Source organism: Odontesthes bonariensis, chromosome 8 (assembly GCF_027942865.1).
Source record: "Odontesthes bonariensis isolate fOdoBon6 chromosome 8, fOdoBon6.hap1, whole genome shotgun sequence".
In the NCBI taxonomy this organism is placed as follows: Eukaryota; Metazoa; Chordata; class Actinopteri; order Atheriniformes; family Atherinopsidae; genus Odontesthes; species Odontesthes bonariensis.
In genome coordinates this window covers 29,159,684-29,178,699 of record NC_134513.1, presented here as the reverse complement: position 1 = coordinate 29,178,699, position 19,016 = coordinate 29,159,684, and the positions used below count along the sequence as shown (strand labels likewise).

General features: G+C 43.3%; 8 non-coding genes across 8 annotated transcripts; all 8 read right to left on the bottom strand.

The window, feature by feature from the left end:
- Positions 1 to 971: 971 nt before the first annotated feature.
- trnar-ucg (transfer RNA arginine (anticodon UCG)) lies at positions 972 to 1,044 on the bottom strand. The gene has a single exon. It is a non-coding gene; the product is annotated as a tRNA-Arg (tRNA).
- Positions 1,045 to 1,781: 737 nt separating this feature from the next.
- On the bottom strand, positions 1,782 to 1,855 carry trnai-aau (transfer RNA isoleucine (anticodon AAU)). Its single transcript has one exon. It is a non-coding gene; the product is annotated as a tRNA-Ile (tRNA).
- A 503-nt stretch (positions 1,856 to 2,358) lies between these two features.
- On the bottom strand, positions 2,359 to 2,431 carry trnar-ucg (transfer RNA arginine (anticodon UCG)). Its single transcript has one exon. It is a non-coding gene; the product is annotated as a tRNA-Arg (tRNA).
- A 731-nt stretch (positions 2,432 to 3,162) lies between these two features.
- On the bottom strand, positions 3,163 to 3,236 carry trnai-aau (transfer RNA isoleucine (anticodon AAU)). Its single transcript has one exon. It is a non-coding gene; the product is annotated as a tRNA-Ile (tRNA).
- Positions 3,237 to 9,038: 5,802 nt separating this feature from the next.
- Positions 9,039 to 9,112, bottom strand: trnai-aau (transfer RNA isoleucine (anticodon AAU)). The gene has a single exon. It is a non-coding gene; the product is annotated as a tRNA-Ile (tRNA).
- Positions 9,113 to 17,030: 7,918 nt separating this feature from the next.
- trnak-cuu (transfer RNA lysine (anticodon CUU)) lies at positions 17,031 to 17,103 on the bottom strand. Its single transcript has one exon. It is a non-coding gene; the product is annotated as a tRNA-Lys (tRNA).
- Positions 17,104 to 17,809: 706 nt separating this feature from the next.
- Positions 17,810 to 17,920, bottom strand: trnal-caa (transfer RNA leucine (anticodon CAA)). The gene is made up of 2 exons: positions 17,883 to 17,920; positions 17,810 to 17,855 (listed from the first exon to the last, which is right to left on the bottom strand). It is a non-coding gene; the product is annotated as a tRNA-Leu (tRNA).
- A 543-nt stretch (positions 17,921 to 18,463) lies between these two features.
- trnaq-cug (transfer RNA glutamine (anticodon CUG)) lies at positions 18,464 to 18,536 on the bottom strand. Its single transcript has one exon. It is a non-coding gene; the product is annotated as a tRNA-Gln (tRNA).
- Between the last annotated feature and the right edge of the window lie 480 nt (positions 18,537 to 19,016).

Sequence of the window (19,016 nt, the reverse complement as noted above, 5' to 3'; positions counted from 1 at the left end):
TCGTCTACTCCTTGACTAGTGAAAATAATTTTCACATATATTAATGACTAATGCGAACCATAGTCCCACGGTAGCCCGAACCCCCCATGCATAAAAGGTCGGCCGTTGGCTTTATGACATCACTATGGACGAGTGATTTCCACCCTGCCCGCTCTAAAAGCGTATCCACTATTCTAGTTTAAACTCATCGATTTATTCCCTGCCCGAGCATTAGCGACTAGCCCTTCTTAATTACCACAAAAAAAAACAATACAACAACACAATAGCCCGACCAGCTGCTCACAGCTGTCTGCTTCACAAAACACGTCTCACATAAGCTGCTGTTTACCCAATTTTTATCTCAATTAAAACACTTGGCTCCCCTTGGCCCACAATTTCAACAATTTCAACAGCCCCCCTGCGCAGAGGTAACAATGAGATGCTCACCGAATATACTCGTCCTTCTCCCGTGTTCTTTTAAATTTGTGGAGCTGTCGGAGGCCCGTCACCTGTACACCAGCAACAGACACCGCCGCTTTCAGAAAAAAAAGGAAAAAATATGTCGTACCTGCAGGCTTAACGACTGATCTCGGCTGTCGGCGCACAGAGGACGCGTCCCGTCGGGCTCCAGCTGCCAAAATCTCACGCACTCGGGGTCACCATTATGTTGTGGAGAAAATAGGGCCGAGTACACCGTCGGTTAGCAGTCCATTGGGGAATTTATTGAACAAACTGTCACAGCAAAACGTGCACTCAGAATGTACAAAATGTCCACCGTCTTCATTCTGGGACACCCTTTTATACCGTTTTATCATAACAAGTGTACGTGGCCCTCTCTGGAGGCGCCTAGCTTTCGCAGTTTATCATAAACACGCTCATTCTAACTATCAACAATATTCATATGAACCAGTCAACAAGGCCCAGGATGTAACTAGGCCAGAAGTCATGAACATGTCATGACATCCTTCTCCCACACATACAACTAAACAAGACAACCACGAAGGGACTCGAACCCTCAATCTTCTGATCCGAAGTCAGACGCCTTGTCCTTTAGGCCACATGGTCTCACATGAGTCATCCGGCCGGTACAGGGGTGGTCTGCTGCCAAGTCTGAAACAGCCAGGAATAAAATTGTACCTCCAAGTCTGAGGCTCTGATCCTCAGTTGGAAAAGGGTTGAGGGCCCTCTTCTTGCTTAGAACCAGTTGCTGCCTCAAGTGGAAGAGTTTAGGGATCAGACCATTTTGACCACGACTGGAGGAGCTCGTTCTACCAGTCGATCTTCCTTCCAACGCTCACCTCTGGTCACTCCTTATGAGTGGTGACTAAATGAATGAGATTGCGAATGCATAAGGGCTGAAATCATCTTCCACTCTGTGGTGATTAGGCTCACACACTTGGATCAGGGTGATAAGCGTAGTCATCTGGAATACGCTGAGAATACAGTCTCTGCCGCTCTTCTTTGAATGAAGCCAGATCAGGCGGTATGGGCATCTGGTCAGGATATCATGTAGATTCCCCCCAGGGGAGATATTTTGGATCAGTTGCACGGTGAGGAGGCCTGAGGGAAGGTCCAGGACTCACAAGAAATAAACCATGCTGGTCTTGCATTGGTATTTCTGTGTGTCCACCTGAGAAGAGGTGTAGATTATGTCCTGTGAGAATCAGGTCTAGGGATGTCTGCTCACACCACTTCCCCTGTGATCCGTTCCAGGACAAGCAGCATCAAATATATTGATATATCTTTAAAAGTCATGTGTTATGGAAGGGCGCCTACACATGTGCTGTTGTTGCTGATGTTCGTGGCCAGGATGGGGATTGAACCCATGACCTTGGCTTTATTAGCACCACGCTCTGACCAGCTGAGCTAACCGACCTGATTTTGTGTTGCCCTATCAGCAAATTTGTGCGAGAATAAGTGCTCTCAGTGTTTTCTCTGTTACCTATTTAAGTCACACAAACATTCTATACAGCTTGCCTTTGGTATTGCGGATTTGGATGTTATCAGCAGGTGAGTTGAAAGACTTTTAGTTCTTCAAAAAATGCGTTCAATGCAATTATTTTATCATTTGTTTTATGCTACAATGACTCGACGTGATAGAACTTACTCATTCAAGTCTCTCATCTTTTTTTATAGCTTGAGCGTAGGCAGTATGGGGAAGCCAAAATCATTGCGCAACATCAGCTTAACTTTGGATTTTTTTTACCAGTAACAGTAAAAAAAGTCCTTCGACTTTCATAGCATGCCATTCAGAGGATTTCTGACATGGAGTACAACTGGCAAAGTACTTACCAGCTTTCACCATGTGTTTATTTGGTTAGTACTCAGTACAGTGCTCTTGATTTCTGTACATATATGACAGCATACAACTAAACAAGACAACCACGAAGGGACTCGAACCCTCAATCTTCTGATCCGAAGTCAGACGCCTTGTCCTTTAGGCCACATGGTCTCACATGAGTCATCTGGCCGGTACAGGGGTGGTCTGCTGCCAAGTCTGAAACAGCCAGGAATAAAATTGTACCTCCAAGTCTGAGGCTCTGATCCTCAGTTGGAAAAGGGTCGAGGGCCCTCTTCTTGCTTAGAACCAGTTGCTGCCTCAAGTGGAAGAGTTTAGGGATCAGACAATTTTGACCACGACTGGAGGATCTCGTTCTACCAGTCGATCTTCCTTCCAACGCTCACCTCTGGTAACTCCTTATGAGTGGTGACTAAATGAATGAGATTGCGAATGCATAAGGGCTGAAATCATCTTCCACTCTGTGGTGATTAGGCTCACCCTCTTGGATCAGGGTGATATGCGTAGTCATCTGGAATACGCTGAGAATACAGTCTCTGCCGCTCTTCTTTGAATGAAGCCAGATCAGGCGGTATGGGCATCTGGTCAGAGTATCATGTAGATTCCCCCCAGGGGAGATATTTTGGATCAGTTGCACGGTGAGGAGGCCCGAGGGAAGCTCCAGGACTCACAAGAAATAAACCATGCTGGTCTTGCATTGGTATTTCTGTGTATCCACCTGAGAAGAGGTGTAGATTATGTCCTGTGAGAATTGGGGCTAGGGATGTCTGCTCACATTGCTTCCCCTGTGATCCGTTCCAGGACAAGCAGCATCAAATATATTGATATATCTTTAAAAGTCATGGGTTATGGAAGGGCGCCTACACATGTGCTATTGATGTTCTTGGCCAGTATGGAGATTGAACCCATGACCTTGGCGTTATTAGCACCACGCTCTGACCAGCTGAGCTAACCGACCTGATTTTGAGTTGCCCTATCAGCAAATTTGTGCGAGAATAAGTGCTCTCAGTGTTTTCTCTGTTACCTATTTAAGTCATTTAAGGAGGAAGAAACCAACGCACACCAGAAGATTCGAGGTGCAGGTAGTGGGTACTGGTTCACTTCAAAGGGGAAGATACCGCACACTCTTGTCCATTATGCTGAATTTATTGTAGAAACAACGTTTCGGCCAGTGTGGCCTTTCTCAAGTTTTTACAAAAAGTTTTTACACAAGCAGAGTGAAAACACCTCTTATAAATTGTCCTCTAGTATGTGATTGGTAGAAAACAATCAGTTAATTATGACACCTGCCAATCAAGGTGGAGTCTCGTCACATATTAATTAATCACATATGTTTATATTGGCAAATAGTGTCAAAAGGACAGGTAATAGGTTTAGACAAGTTATAAGTATTGAAAGAAAAAAGAAAAACATAAACATAATAATACACCAGCCCCTGTGAGTGCAAAAGATCCAAATACCAAGTGGTCTACAATGTAGTCCCATGGTGGGAAGACAAAATAATACAATATAAAGACAATACTTGCAATGTTTAAATCAGGCCACTAGGGGCCGTCATAAAAAGCACTGTATCACCCTGTCAACCCATCAAAGAGTCCAGACCTACAGAGTAACAATGAGTCTAGTTAGAGAAAACATTTCAGTTCAAATTCCACATTTAAACCAAAAGGGATTAATGTCCTAAGGGAATGAATATAATAATTTTCTCTCTGAGATAGTAGACGTTCAAGGTTACCACCCCGTCTAGGTAGAGATACCTTTTCAATGCCTATATATTTTAGCGCAGAAACCGAATGCCCAGCTTCCACAAAATGCGCTGCAACTGGATAGTTAAGGTTTTTACAGCAAATAGTGCTGCGATGCTCCGCAATGCGTACTTTTAACTCCCTACTGGTTTTACTTTCCACATGGGCACGTAATCAAATAAATAACAGACTTAGTGTTACATGTGATAATGCCCTTAAAGCTGCAGTCTGCAGGATTTGTTGTTGTCATACGTAAAGTCCTACTTTTTGGCATTTTAAGAGTTTACATGATCTATCAGAACGCTTGAAGTTGAAAACGGTGACCTCCGTAGTCGCAAAATGCAAGAAATGCTTATTTTTTAACCGAAAAATAAAAAGTTATTCAACTTCCTGTCCCGCCCCATCAAAACACATGAGAACTCGTGCACGTAGAGGTGCACGCCAGATGCGCTAACACGACTCCTCATTCATCAACTCACCTGTCATTTGCGATCATGGAAGACACAGTAAGTAGACTAGCCCGTAATGAAGTTCAATAGTCTAGATAAATAAGCGTGAGGACGAGCCTACCTTGTATCGCGCGTGCACAATTGGTGATTGACAGGCAGCAGAGCCCAGCTCGTAAACCTGATTGGTTACCTTTTACCGGTCCGGTCTGCAATTTTGTAAACAAACCTGCTGGCTTTGGAGGGACCTAGCGGGACAAATAGGGGACCTAGAAGACTCATTTTTTTTTGTATTGGGGTATTTAATGTACTACTTTCAGAATCCGCGGACAGTTCCCGGCATTATGCTTGAAAAAGAGTTGCAGACTGCAGCTTTAATTGGAATACTTTTACCTGTATGTGGATGTTTAAATGAAGTACATTTATAAGTATAACTGCATTGCACACAGGAGCCACATTTACGGTTGCCATCCGGAATAGGAGTTAAAACAGACTTAGGGGGCGCAGTCAATGGTGGAAGATCAGAGTTTACCAACTTGTCCCTTAGGTTTTTACCACGTTTGTACACTATCCGTGGTTGGTTCTGAAATGCAACATTCTCACGTATGATCCACACATCTAAAAAGCTAATGCGGGTCAAATCAAAGTCCATTGACAAAGCTAAACATTCTGTACAATTATTCAGATAAGTAAAGAAATCTTGTAAATCATTCATGCTCCCACGCCAAAGGGCCAGTACATCATCTATATAACGTTTCCAAAGTATCAGATGTGGTCTAAACCTGTTGTTCACATAAATATATTTTTCTTCAAAAAACCTCATAAAAATGTTAGCAAAGGATGGAGCAAATGGACTGCCCATCGCTACACCTCGCTTCTGTAAGAACCATGCATCTTGAAACAAAAAATAATTACATGTCAAGATTAGTTTAGCAAATTCAAGTATGCAGTTAGTAGATGGTTTTGGGGAGGTTTCTCGTTCGGAAAGAAAATATTCTAATGCCTCCAAACCTTCGTCATGGGGAATAGAGGTGTAAAGAGCGTTCACATCAAATGACACAAGAATCATTTCATCTTCTGGAAGAAGGTTAACAGTGTCAATAACTGACAATAAATGCCCAGTGTCTTTGATAAATGATGGCGCAGCCTCCGCTAGGGGGCGAATAAAATGATCAACAAAAGTAGACATTGAGGCTGTCAGAGAGCCTATACCAGCCACAATCGGACGACCAGGGGGCTGTTGGAGATTCTTATGGATTTTTGGAAGTGTATAGAAAGTCGGAATGACTGGGTTGTCCACTCTTAAAAATTGCATTTCTTTTTTAGTTATATCACCCGTGTGAACAAATTCATCAAGTGTCCCAAAAATCAAATTTTGGAACGATCGAGTTGGGTCCCCAGGTAATTTTTCATAAAACATGTCCATAGTCAGTTGTCTTTCACATTCATTCACATAGTCAGATCGATTTAGCACCACAATGGCTCCACCTTTATCAGCCGGTTTAATTATGATGGATACATCAGATTGTAAATCATTTAGTGCTTTTTTCTCATCAGCTGATATGTTACTATGTGTGTTGAATTTGTGTTTTGTTTTCAACAGTTCAGTCGCATCTTGGTCAACTAACCTACAGAAAGTCTCAATCGAGGCACTTCGGTTGGCTGGAGGTGTAAAGTCACTTTTTGGCCGAAAGGCAGTCTGTGTGTGTTGGTATTGTGACTCAGTCAACATCCCAGTTGGACACGAATATACCTGAGTGGTGGCAAAAAACTCACGCAGCCTAATGTTACGAAAAAACTTAAATAGATCAACCTTTACATCAAAATCATTTGGTTGTGTAGTAGGAACAAAAGATAAACCCTTATTAAGAAGAGAAAGATGTGAGGCATTTAGTGTCTTACTGGAGAGATTGAAGACAGTTGTGTCTTCATTGCTTTGTTTGGTTAGGTCCGTGTGCTCCGCACACGGGCGCGTGTCCAACGTGGCCACTAGGGGCTGTCGTAAAAAGCACTGTATCCCCCTGTCAACCCATCAAAAGAGTCCAGACCTACAGAGTAACAATGAGTCTAGTTAGAGAAAAAATTTCAGTTCAAATTCCACATTTAAACCAAAAGGGATTAACGTCCTAAGGGAATGAATATAATAATTTTCTCTCTGAGATAGTAGACGTTCAAGGTTACCACCCCGTCTAGGTAGAGATGCCTTTTCAATGCCTATATATTTTAGCGCAGAAACCGAATGCCCAGCTTCCACAAAATGCGCTGCAACTGGATAGTTAAGGTTTTTACAGCGAATAGTGCTGCGATGCTCCGCAATGCGTACTTTTAACTCCCTACTGGTTTTACCAACATATGACTTTCCACATTGGCACCCAGAGGAGCCACGTTGGACACGCGCCCGTGTGCGGAGCACACGGACCTAACCAAACAAAGCAATGAAGACACAACTGTCTTCAATCTCTCCAGTAAGACACTAAATGCCTCACATCTTTCTCTTCTTAATAAGGGTTTATCTTTTGTTCCTACTACACAACCAAATGATTTTGATGTAAAGGTTGATCTATTTAAGTTTTTTCGTAACATTAGGCTGCGTGAGTTTTTTGCCACCACTCAGGTATATTCGTGTCCAACTGGGATGTTGACTGAGTCACAATACCAACACACACAGACTGCCTTTCGGCCAAAAAGTGACTTTACACCTCCAGCCAACCGAAGTGCCTCGATTGAGACTTTCTGTAGGTTAGTTGACCAAGATGCGACTGAACTGTTGAAAACAAAACACAAATTCAACACACATAGTAACATATCAGCTGATGAGAAAAAAGCACTAAATGATTTACAATCTGATGTATCCATCATAATTAAACCGGCTGATAAAGGTGGAGCCATTGTGGTGCTAAATCGATCTGACTATGTGAATGAATGTGAAAGACAACTGACTATGGACATGTTTTATGAAAAATTACCTGGGGACCCAACTCGATCGTTCCAAAATTTGATTTTTGGGACACTTGATGAATTTGTTCACACGGGTGATATAACTAAAAAAGAAATGCAATTTTTAAGAGTGGACAACCCAGTCATTCCGACTTTCTATACACTTCCAAAAATCCATAAGAATCTCCAACAGCCCCCTGGTCGTCCGATTGTGGCTGGTATAGGCTCTCTGACAGCCTCAATGTCTACTTTTGTTGATCATTTTATTCGCCCCCTAGCGGAGGCTGCGCCATCATTTATCAAAGACACTGGGCATTTATTGTCAGTTATTGACACTGTTAACCTTCTTCCAGAAGATGAAATGATTCTTGTGTCATTTGATGTGAACGCTCTTTACACCTCTATTCCCCATGACGAAGGTTTGGAGGCATTAGAATATTTTCTTTCCGAACGAGAAACCTCCCCAAAACCATCTACTAACTGCATACTTGAATTTGCTAAACTAATCTTGACATGTAATTATTTTTTGTTTCAAGATGCATGGTTCTTACAGAAGCGAGGTGTAGCGATGGGCAGTCCATTTGCTCCATCCTTTGCTAACATTTTTATGAGGTTTTTTGAAGAAAAATATATTTATGTGAACAACAGGTTTAGACCACATCTGATACTTTGGAAACGTTATATAGATGATGTACTGGCCCTTTGGCGTGGGAGCATGAATGATTTACAAGATTTCTTTACTTATCTGAATAATTGTACGGAATGTTTAGCTTTGTCAATGGACTTTGATTTGACCCGCATTAGCTTTTTAGATGTGTGGATCATACGTGAGAATGACACACTGTATACAGATTTATTTATTAAACCTACAGCACGCAATAGTCTTTTAAGAGCCGATTCTTGTCATCCTCTTCCACTGAAGAACAGCCTCCCCTATAGTCAGTTCTGTAGGGTTAAACGCATTTGCAGTAGAGAGGCAGATTACGAACGCAGCATGCGCACGATGGAGTCCAGGTTTCGAGCGCGCGGATACAAGTCACCTCAAATTACCTTTGCAAATGACAAAATCAAAAACAGACCCAGGTCGGAATTATTGCGTTACAGACCAAAGAAAAAAGAAGAACCCACCATTATGCTCTCTACATGTTATTCCAAATGTTCCAAGCAACTAAAGAGTATTATTAACCGTCACTGGCACATACTCAAATCAGATACTAATCTTGGTGATGCATTTCAGAACCAACCACGGATAGTGTACAAACGTGGTAAAAACCTAAGGGACAAGTTGGTAAACTCTGATCTTCCACCATTGACTGCGCCCCCTAAGTCTGTTTTAACTCCTATTCCGGATGGCAACCGTAAATGTGGCAGGGGAGATATTTTGGATCAGTTGCACGATGAGGAGGCCTGAGGGAAGGACTCACAAAAATAATACATTGCTGGTCTTGCATTGGTATTTCTGTGTGTCCACCCGAGAAGAGGTGTAGATTATGTCCTGTGAGAAGCGGGGCTAGGGATGTCTGCTCACATTGCTTCCCCTGTGCACAAGCAGCATCAAATATATTGATATATCTTTAAATGTCATGTGTTATGGAAGGGCGCCTACACATGTGCTGTTGTTGCTGATGTTCGTGGCCAGGATGGGGATTGAACCCATGACCTTGGCATTATTAGCACCACACTCTGACCAGCTGAGCTAACTGGCCTATTTTTTAGCTGCCCTATGAGCAAATTTGTTCCAGAATAAGTGCTCTCAGTGTTGTCTCTGTTACCTATTTAAGTCACACAAACATTCTATACAGCTTGCCTTTGGTATTGCGGATTTGGATGTTATCAGCAGGTGAGTTGAAAGACTTTTAGTTCTTAAAAAACTGCTTTCAATACAATTATTTTATGCTACAATGACTCGACGTGATAGAACTTACTTATTCAAGTCTCTCATCTTTTTGTATAGCTTGAGTTTAGGCAGTATGGGGAAGCCAAGATCATTGCGTAACATCAGCTTAACTTTGGATTTTTTTACCAGTAACAGACTGGTAAAATCCTCCAACTTTAATGGCATGCCATTCAGAGGATTTCTGACATGGAGTACAACTAGCAAAGTACTTACCAGCTTTCACCATGTGTTTATTTGGTTAGTACTCAGTACAGTGCTCTTGATTTCTGTACAGAAATGACAGCATACAACGAAAAATATGGGATCAAAAATGGGTCAGAAAGATTTTGTACTTGTACAATGATGTTCACCTGTGTAATAAAGTTTTGAAGTTGTAAAAATATTTTGTGTCTATGTAAAAACATTTTGTGCATTTGTAACAAAGTTTTGAAGTTGTAAAAACATTTTGTGCACGTGTAACAAAGTTTTGAAGTTATAAAAACAGTTTGTGCATGTGTAACAAAGTTTTGAAGTTGTAAAAATAGTTTGTGTATGTGTAACAAAGTTTTGAAGTTGTAAAAACATTTTGTGCATGTGTAAAACTAAATCCGACGGACACACAAATTTCCCACCTTCAAGTACGACCCTGAAGTTACAAGTTTACAAAACTCAAGTTACGAGTACGAATTTTGACCCTGTTTTGACGCCTGAGTGAATAGCCAATCAGCACGTTGCTTACTGACTTGCCAATCAACCCGGTGCCCACCCACGCGCCAACCAACCATCCAATCAAGGAGCAGCAATTTCTGCCGGCCGGGATCTGAGCGCCAACGACACTCAGTGGGCACACATTGGTACTAATGGAGGAAAAACAGGATGGAGTCAAACGCTTCTGCTCAGGTAAGTTAATTAAAGATATCGGCAATTTCACGATGTAGCAAAAGTTTCTCAACGTCGTCATATAAGCGGTCATATAGGCCTAACGATGTGAAATGACAGGTGCCGTGCCAAAAGTTGATTGCTGCCAGAAATTGATTTCCGGCACGCGGGAGCGCGCACAGTCTGTTCAATTTGAAAAGCGTAGCTCAGTGTTTCGATGTTTCCCTCCTCCACTCACCACACCTGATTCAAATGATCAGCTCGCCATCAAGCTCAGCAGTGGCCTGATAAGGAGCCATTCATTTGAATCAGGTGTGTTGGAGCAGGGAACATAAAACATGCAGGGCAGTGGGTCCCGAGGACCGGAATGAAGAAACACTGGTATGTGGCTCATATATGTGAGACGATAATGACGATCGTGTGTTGACTATAATCATCAAATGATGTTTTTTTTTTTATCTGTGTTTATGTGTTTATCGTTGTTGGATAGATGGTGATTTATATCTGGCTTACATTAAGGCTTATAAAGACATTTGGGTACTGGATATTTCTTTTTGGTCTCAAAATGACTTTTTATAACTTCTGCAGAGTTAGCCTATATTTACAAGATTTGACCGTTATATCCCTACCGGACAGGCAGCGTACCTTTTGTGATGGATACTCCCACAGGAGTCTATTTGGTGTTGCTAATGTTTAGATTTTATTATAGATAGGCTACATCTGTATATTTTTGGAGTTCATAAATTGCACAGAATGTATTATACACTTGCTTATGGGGGAGGTATAAATGATAACCTCTTCAATTCCTCTATGGCAGGATGTGATGGTGGGCAGGCATATTCTGGACCGACTGCAGTCCAGGTTGGAGCAGGCATTGCAGCGACTGCCCTTGGACCTGGACTATCTCGAGTTCATATGCATGAGTGAATTGACTCTGATTATGTCACTCTCTGCTCACGTAGACTTCACACAGGAGGTAAGTTAAATGGTGTTTGTGCGATGTGGCTTGGTTATTCTGCAGGGTTCCTAGGTTTTGATAAAACCTGCAATAGTCATGGAAAGCCCCCAGGTTGGTCTAACATTTACAGCCAATTCAGACATTTATGTATCTTGTTCACATGTTCCAATCAGTCCACAGACAGAAGTTAGATGCCAAAGATAAAAAACTATTGTATTCTTGGATTTAATGTTACACCACTTTGATAAATAAGGTCCACTGACTGCAGTGACAAATGAAAATGTTCTTCCTTCTTTCTTTTAGGTATTTGAAGGTCTTCTCCAGCTGCACACCCTTATCAGCACTGAATTAGATGGGAGAAGAAAAGCAGTTGTAGTGGACAGGACTGCTGGAGAAAGGGGGTGTCCAAAGTTGGTTATTTCCAAAGACCACCTCCAGCATTTGATTGAAATCGACTTCTCTGTGCCCTGTATTTCCAAACTGCTGGGTGTATCAGTGAGCACACTCAAACGCAGAATGCGACAGTGGGGCCTCTCAAAAAGGGAAGGCTACAGTAAAATGACAGATGATGAACTTGACAGCTTGGTCTCTGCCATCAATCAAGACATTTTTAGCACCTACTCGGTCGGGGTCGAGTTGAGTCCAGCCGAAAATGTGACATTTACAGACTGCAGGCAACTTATTGGCCAGGGAGTGATGTCACTGGATGAGTCACGAAAGCCACTCCTTAACAAGAACCCGGCAACAGCAACAGTTGGATTTGATTTATTCTGTGATCGTCAACGAGGTGGATTGCTAGACGCAAAGACATAGACCAGGGGTCTTCAACGTTTTTCAGGCCAGGGACCCCCAAACTGATGGAGAGTTGGAGCAGGGACCCCCCACTATTTATATGGCATACAATTGTGTTTTATATTTAACGGGACCTAGTGCCGTGTATAAACATAGCTACTCTGTTATTGTACATTCAATATTAAGCTATTCAAATAATACACAGGTTAATATATTCATGTTTTTATTTTAAACATGTGCAAGGTACAGGGTGGCCGCGCCACTGCCATGTATAAACAAACATCTTGCATACAACACTGAGCTATTCAAATAATCCACAGATTTTAACTTTAAACATGCATGTAGATGGGACAATGAATCCTCTAACGATCTGTGGATGGCACACGTTTGCACACAATTTGTGAGAAAAAACTATTTGAAAAAATTTTTTTTTTTTTTTTTTTTTAAATCGTCTAATCAACCAAAGATTTCACGACCCCCCTGCAGTACCTCCACGGACCCCCTGGGGGTCGCGGACCCCCTGTTGAAGACCTCTGACATAGACCAAGTAGCATGTATACTTTCGCCTTGATGTCCTAAATTGTTGCGTCATGTTTGTGTCACATAAAAGTGACATCACAGGACTTTTGGACCTCCTTGCTATAACGACCCCACCCACATTGAGGTGGTTGTGAGTAAGTACGAGTGGAAAAGAGCTTAATGTAGCAGAACTGCACCATCGCACATCAGAATTGTGTATGTTAATGGGAGGAACTGAAGGCCCGTCTTCAGAGATAAATGCATTTTTCACCATGGCCTGACATGGCTTTCTTCATGGTCTTCTAATAAGCAAGTAAGACTTAAGCAAGAAATTAGTGTCAGGAGTGGGATTTGAACTAGCGTCTCCTTTTGGAGACCAGGGGCCTCATGTACAAAGACTTGCGTGGATTTCCTACTGAAACATGGCGTACGCTCAAACCCAAATGCCCTCCAATGTCGGATGTACGAATCTGTGCGCACGCATTAATCCAAGCACATTTTGTCTGTACATCCCAATCAGCGTGAAATTGAGCGCACATGTCGGAGCACCCGACTCCTCCCTGTCCACGCCCCTACTTAAATATGTAAATCCTATTTAAATGAGCCCTGCACCTGCGATTTCCCTTCTGTGTACGGTCAGAAAATAAAGAAAAAAGAATGAATGACGGGAAAAAACAGAGAGACGGCGCAACAATCGGTGACACTGCTCTCTCATGGGGTGGTGGGAGCACCTGTGGGTGACTCTGATTACCCCCAAGGTAAATAACGATGTTTTTGTGTAACTCACAACAACGTGTTCATACAGTAACGTGCAGAAGTGCGTCGGGGAAAAGTCGAGGCTGATTAAGACATTTCACACTTTACGCACGGGGTAATATATGCCCACAGAGATGATCAGGTGCTTGTTAGAAAGATCTTAAACTGAAGTTTAACCAGCAAAAAACAGCAAGAAACTAACTTTAACCACCGACTAATATATATAATATAATAATGATGCTGTGAAGACGGGATAGACATTGGGGGCGCACATACTCAATGCGCGTCACGGGGAATAATATTAGGACAATTACAAGAATGAAGTTACTCACCAAGAAGCCACCCATCACACACAGTGCCACCCTGTAGTCTGTTCCCAACGATGCTGTTACTCAGAATGTATGAATCGTGCGTTGAACCAGGCCACCTCGCCCTTAACATACAAATTCATCATGTGATGGCGCTTTTATAGCAATGTGTGCGCAGTCGATAGCTCCGATTACAAAATCGGCTCTCCCTTCAAATTGAGCTTTAATGTTGGCCTGTTGGGAATTTGATATACGTGGCTGAGATGCGGATAATTCTGTCCCACACGGCTGGCATGACTCGGCTCAGGGTAGACTGGCACAGTCCCAATCGGTTGGCCAGCTGCCCCTGGAATGCTCCGGTTGGAACCCCAATGTGCACATCACCTGTGAGCACAGGTTTATCATGGCTCCTCGCTGTGTTGCGCTCCAACGCCGGCCGCAGCTCTGCGCACAGTTCAGGGAGGATTTCCCTCAAAACGGCTAATGAGTAATCAGTCGCCATCATATGCCAGCTCTCTGTTGTAGTGAACACACGCTCTCTTCGAATTGCACCCTTTGCAAAGTCTTCTAATACTGCTAAAGCAGCCATTGTTTTTAATGGTGTGCATTGCACCACTTTGCGCTGCTTTTATATCCACTCGTGTAACTGCAGACACATGGGTGTATTAATTGTTCATCTATCTCAAATGTTCACATCACTGTCTGAGGACTAATTGTTTTCACATTTATTTATTATAACAGTTTCCCAACATCACCTTAGGTGTCGCCAAAGAATCAACAGCTGCAGAAACGTGCGTACGCCAGCCCTGAAGCTGCCGTGAGGCACCGCACATTTCCACGGTCTTTTCGTTCTTGATACATCTGATCGTTGACGTGAAAAGGTGCGTACGCCACTATTTTGTGCGTGGATTTCCTACTGAAACATGGCGTACGCTCAAACCCAAATGCCCTCCAACGTCGGATGTACGAATCTGTGCGCACGCATCAATCCAAGCACATATCGTTTGTACATCCCAATCAACGTGGAATTGAGCACACATGTCAGAGCACCCGACTCCTCACTGTCCACGCCCCTACTTTAATACTCAAATCACATTTAAATGAGCCCTGAACCTGCGATTCCCCTCTGTGTACGGTCAGAAAATAAAGAAAAAAGAATGAATAAGACGGGAAAAAAGAAGAACTTCACGGAAAGCGATATGTCGGTGCTACTTTCTGAAGTGGAGGCCCAAAAAAATTTGTTCTTTGACACGCTGTCCTCCGGCATAAGCAGCAAGCTAAGAGGAGTGGGTGGGAGAGCCTGTGCGAGGCTGTCAATGCTGGGGGGTCTGAGAAGCCTCACAAGCAGAGGTGAAGAAGAAGTGGTCCCACATTAAGGTGGAGGTGAAGCGGAGACTGGCTGCCCCGCCGCAGTGTGGCCAAAACAGGCGGGTGGGGGGGTGACCGACTCTATTTGAATAGAGAGTCGCCGCAACTATGGGTGACACTGCTCTCTCTGGGGTGGTGGGAGCTCATGTGGGTGACTCTGATAACCCCCAAGCTAAATACCGATGTTTTTGTGGAACTCAAAATACAACGTGTTCATACAGTAACGTGCAGAAGTGCACCAGGGAAAAGGTGAGGCTGATTGAGACATTTCACACTTTACGCACAGGGTTATTAATATATGCCCACAGAGACGATCAGGGGCTTGTTAGAAAGATCTTAAGCTGAAGTTTAACCAGCAAAAAACAGCAAGAAACTAACTTTAACCACCGACTAATATATATAATATAATAATGATGCTGTGAAGACGGGATAGAAGTTGGGGGCGCACACACTCAATGCGCGTCACGGGGAATAATATTAGGACCAGTACAAGAATGAAGTTAGTCACCAAGAAGCCAACCATCCCGCCACCCTGTATGTCTTTTCCCAACGATGCTGTTACTCAGAATGTATGAATCGTGCGTTGACCCAGGCCACCTCGCCACAATGTTGGTTAATTGCATTTACGCATCACATATCTTACATCGATCGAATGAAAATGTTTCCTGTTAACATACAAATTCATCATGTGATGACGCTTTTATAGCAATGTGTGCGCAGTCGATAGCTCCAATTACAAAACCGGCTCTCGCTTCAAATTGAGCTTTAATGTTGGCCTTTTGGGAATTTGATATACGTGGCTGAGATGCGGATAATTATGTCCCACGCGGCTGGCATGACTCGGCTCAGGGTAGACTGGCACAGTCCCAATCGGTTGGCCAGCTGCCCCTGGAATGCTCCGGTTGGAACCCCAGTGTGCACATCAGCTGTGGGCACAGGCAGCGCATGGCTCCTCGCTGTGTTGCGCTCCAACACCGGCTGCAGCCCTATGCAAAGTTCTCAGGATTTCCCTCAAAACGGCTGATGAGTCAGTCGCCATCATATGCCAGCTCTCTGTTGTAGTGAACACACGCTCTCTTCGAATTGCACCATTTGCAAAGTCTTCTAATACTGCTAAAGCAGCCATTGTTTTTAATGGTATGCATTGCACCACTTTGCGCTGCTTTTATATCCACTCGTGTAAATGGACACATGGGTGTGTTAATTGTTTATCAGTATTAATTGTTCATCCATCTCAAATGTGCACATCACTGTCTGAGGACTAATTGTTTTCACATTTATTTATTTATTATAACAGTTTCCCAACATCACCTTAGGTGTCGCCAAAGAATCAGCAGCTGCAGAAACGTGCGTACGCCAGCCCTGAAGCTGCCGTGAGGCACCGCACATTTCCACGGTCTTTTCGTTCTTGATACATCTAATCGTTGACGTGAAAAGGTGCGTACGCCACTATTTTGTGCGTACGCACCCTTTGTACATGAAGCCCCAGAAGTCTCACAAAAAAAAAAAAAAAAGATTGGTGGAACTGATAGCTGGAGGGGTGTCCTTGAGCAAGGCAACATACCCCCCATGCTCCCCGGGCGCTTCATGGCTGCCCACCGCTCCAGGTTGGCATCTGTCTCTGAGTGTGTGACCATGTGCATGTGTGTGTCAAACAGGTGCCAACCTGGATGGGTTAAAAGCAGAGGACAAATTTCCTGTGTATGCATGACAATAAATCTGATCTTAATCTTAATCTGCTAAGGAAGGAATGAAGCCTTGAGTCTGGCGCCTTAGACCGCTCGGCCATCCTGACACCATTACTTCCCTGACTGTGTAAAATATGACAAACGTGAACCAAAATGCAAAACGCTAACGATGTCACTGGATGAGTAATGAAAGCCAGAGAGGGCATGAGGCCATGGGTTGTTATTTAGATTTTTCCTTCTTTTGTTTTAAAGTGAATGATCATACTTGAGCAAAAAGGGAATACAGAAATGACATGAGCCCAAAGAAAGGTGAAAGTAATGCTCTTGCGCAAGTTTGAATGTTTTTGATTCATATTGTGCATTTCAGGACGTTTGTGATCATTCAAAGTGGCACCACTGAGGACGCTGTGATGGTGGTAACAGAGCTGAACTTTGACTTTAAGTGTTGGATCAAACATCTGTTGATTATTAAAACTGCTACACCCAACGTGGGGCTCGAACCCACGACCCTGAGATTAAGAGTCTCATGCTCTACCGACTGAGCTAGCCGGGCTATTCACATGTTACAAAACATGCCTTCCGAAAAAAAAAAAAAGAGATAAAAAAAAGCCAAAGTCAACTTTCAGAGATTTCGAATGACATCAGAACACATTCCTCCCTTTTCAACCTCTACCTACTCCACTCGACTGGATCCCACTCAGCTGTTAGGGTTTTCCAAGAGGTAATACCACCTGGCACAAGGTGGTACATTTTTAGCACCTACTCGGTCGGGGTCGAGTTGAGTCCAGCCAAAAATGTGACATTTATAGACTGCAGGCAACTGATTGGCCAGGGAGTGATGTCACTGGATGAGTCATGAAAGCCACTCCTTAAAAAGAACCCGGCAACAGCAACAGTTGGATTTGATGTATTCTGTGATCATCAACGAGGTGGATTACTAGACGCATAGACACAGACCAAGTAGCATGTATACCTTCGCCTTGATGTCCTAAATTGTTGTGTCATGTTTTCTCCAATAAAAGTGACATCACAGGACTTTTGGACCTCCTTGCTATAACGACCCCACCCACATTGAGGTGGTTGTGAGTAAGTACGAGTGGAAAAGAGCTTAATGTAGCAGGAGAACTGCCTCATCGCACATCAGAATTGTGTATGTTAATGGGAGGAACTGAAGGCCCGTCTTCAGATATAAATGCCCTTTTTCACCATGGCCTGACATGGCTTTCTAATAAGCAAGTAAGATCTATGACAGAAATTAGTGTCAGGAGTGGGATTTGAACCCACGCCTCCTTTTGGAGACCAGAAGTCCCTGTCCTAATTAAGGAATGAAGCCTTGAGTCTGGCGCCTTAGACCGCTCGGCCATCCTTACACTTTTACATCCCTGACTGTGTAAAATATGACAAACGTGAACCAAAATGCAAGACGCTACTTGACTATATTGACTCTACTTGACTATATTTGACTCAGGTTTTAGGGTTTTCCATGAGGTAGTTACAGCTGGTAGCAGCTACATTTTTAGCACCTACACGGCAGGGATTCGAGTTGAGTCCAGCCGAAAATGTGACGTCTACAGACTGCAGGCCACTGATTGGCCAGGGATTGATGTCACTGGATGAGTAATGAAAGCAAGAGAGGGCATGAGGCCATGGGTCGTTATTCAGATTTTCCTTCTTTTGTTTTAAAGTGAATGATCATACTTGAGCAAAAAGGGAATACAGAAATGACATGAGCCCAAAGAAAGGTCAAAGTAATGCTCTTGCGCAAGTTTGAATGTTTTTTATTCATATTGTGCATTACAGGAGGTTTGTGATCATTCAAAGAGGCATCACTGAGGACGCTGTGATGGTGGTAACAGGGCTGAACTTTGACTTTAAGTGCTGGATCAAACATCTGTTGATTATTAAAACTGCTACGCCCAATGTGGGGCTCGAACCCACGAGCCTGAGATTCAGAGTCTCATGCTCTACCGACTGAGCTAGCCAGGCTATTCACATGTTATAAAACATGCCTTCCGAAAAAAAAAGAAGAGATAAAACAATCTTAAGTCAACTTTCAGAGATTTCGAATGACATCGGAACACATTCCTCCCTTTTCAACCTCTACCTACTCCACTCGACTGGATCCCACTCAGCTGTTAGGGTTTTCCAAGAGGTAATACCACCCGGCACAAGGTGGAACATTTTTAGCACCTACTCGGTCGGGGTCGAGTTGAGTCCAGCCGAAAATGTGACATTTACAGACTGCAGGCAACTGATTGGCCAGGGAGTGATGTCACTGGATGAGTCATGAAAGCCACTCCTTAACAAGAGCCCGTCAACAGCAACAGCTGGATTTGATGTATTCTGTGATCATCAACGAGGTGGATTACTAGACGCAAAGACACAGACCAAGTAGCATGTATACCTTCGCCTTGATGTCCTAAATAATTGTGTCATGTTTGTGTCACATAAAAGTGACATCACAGG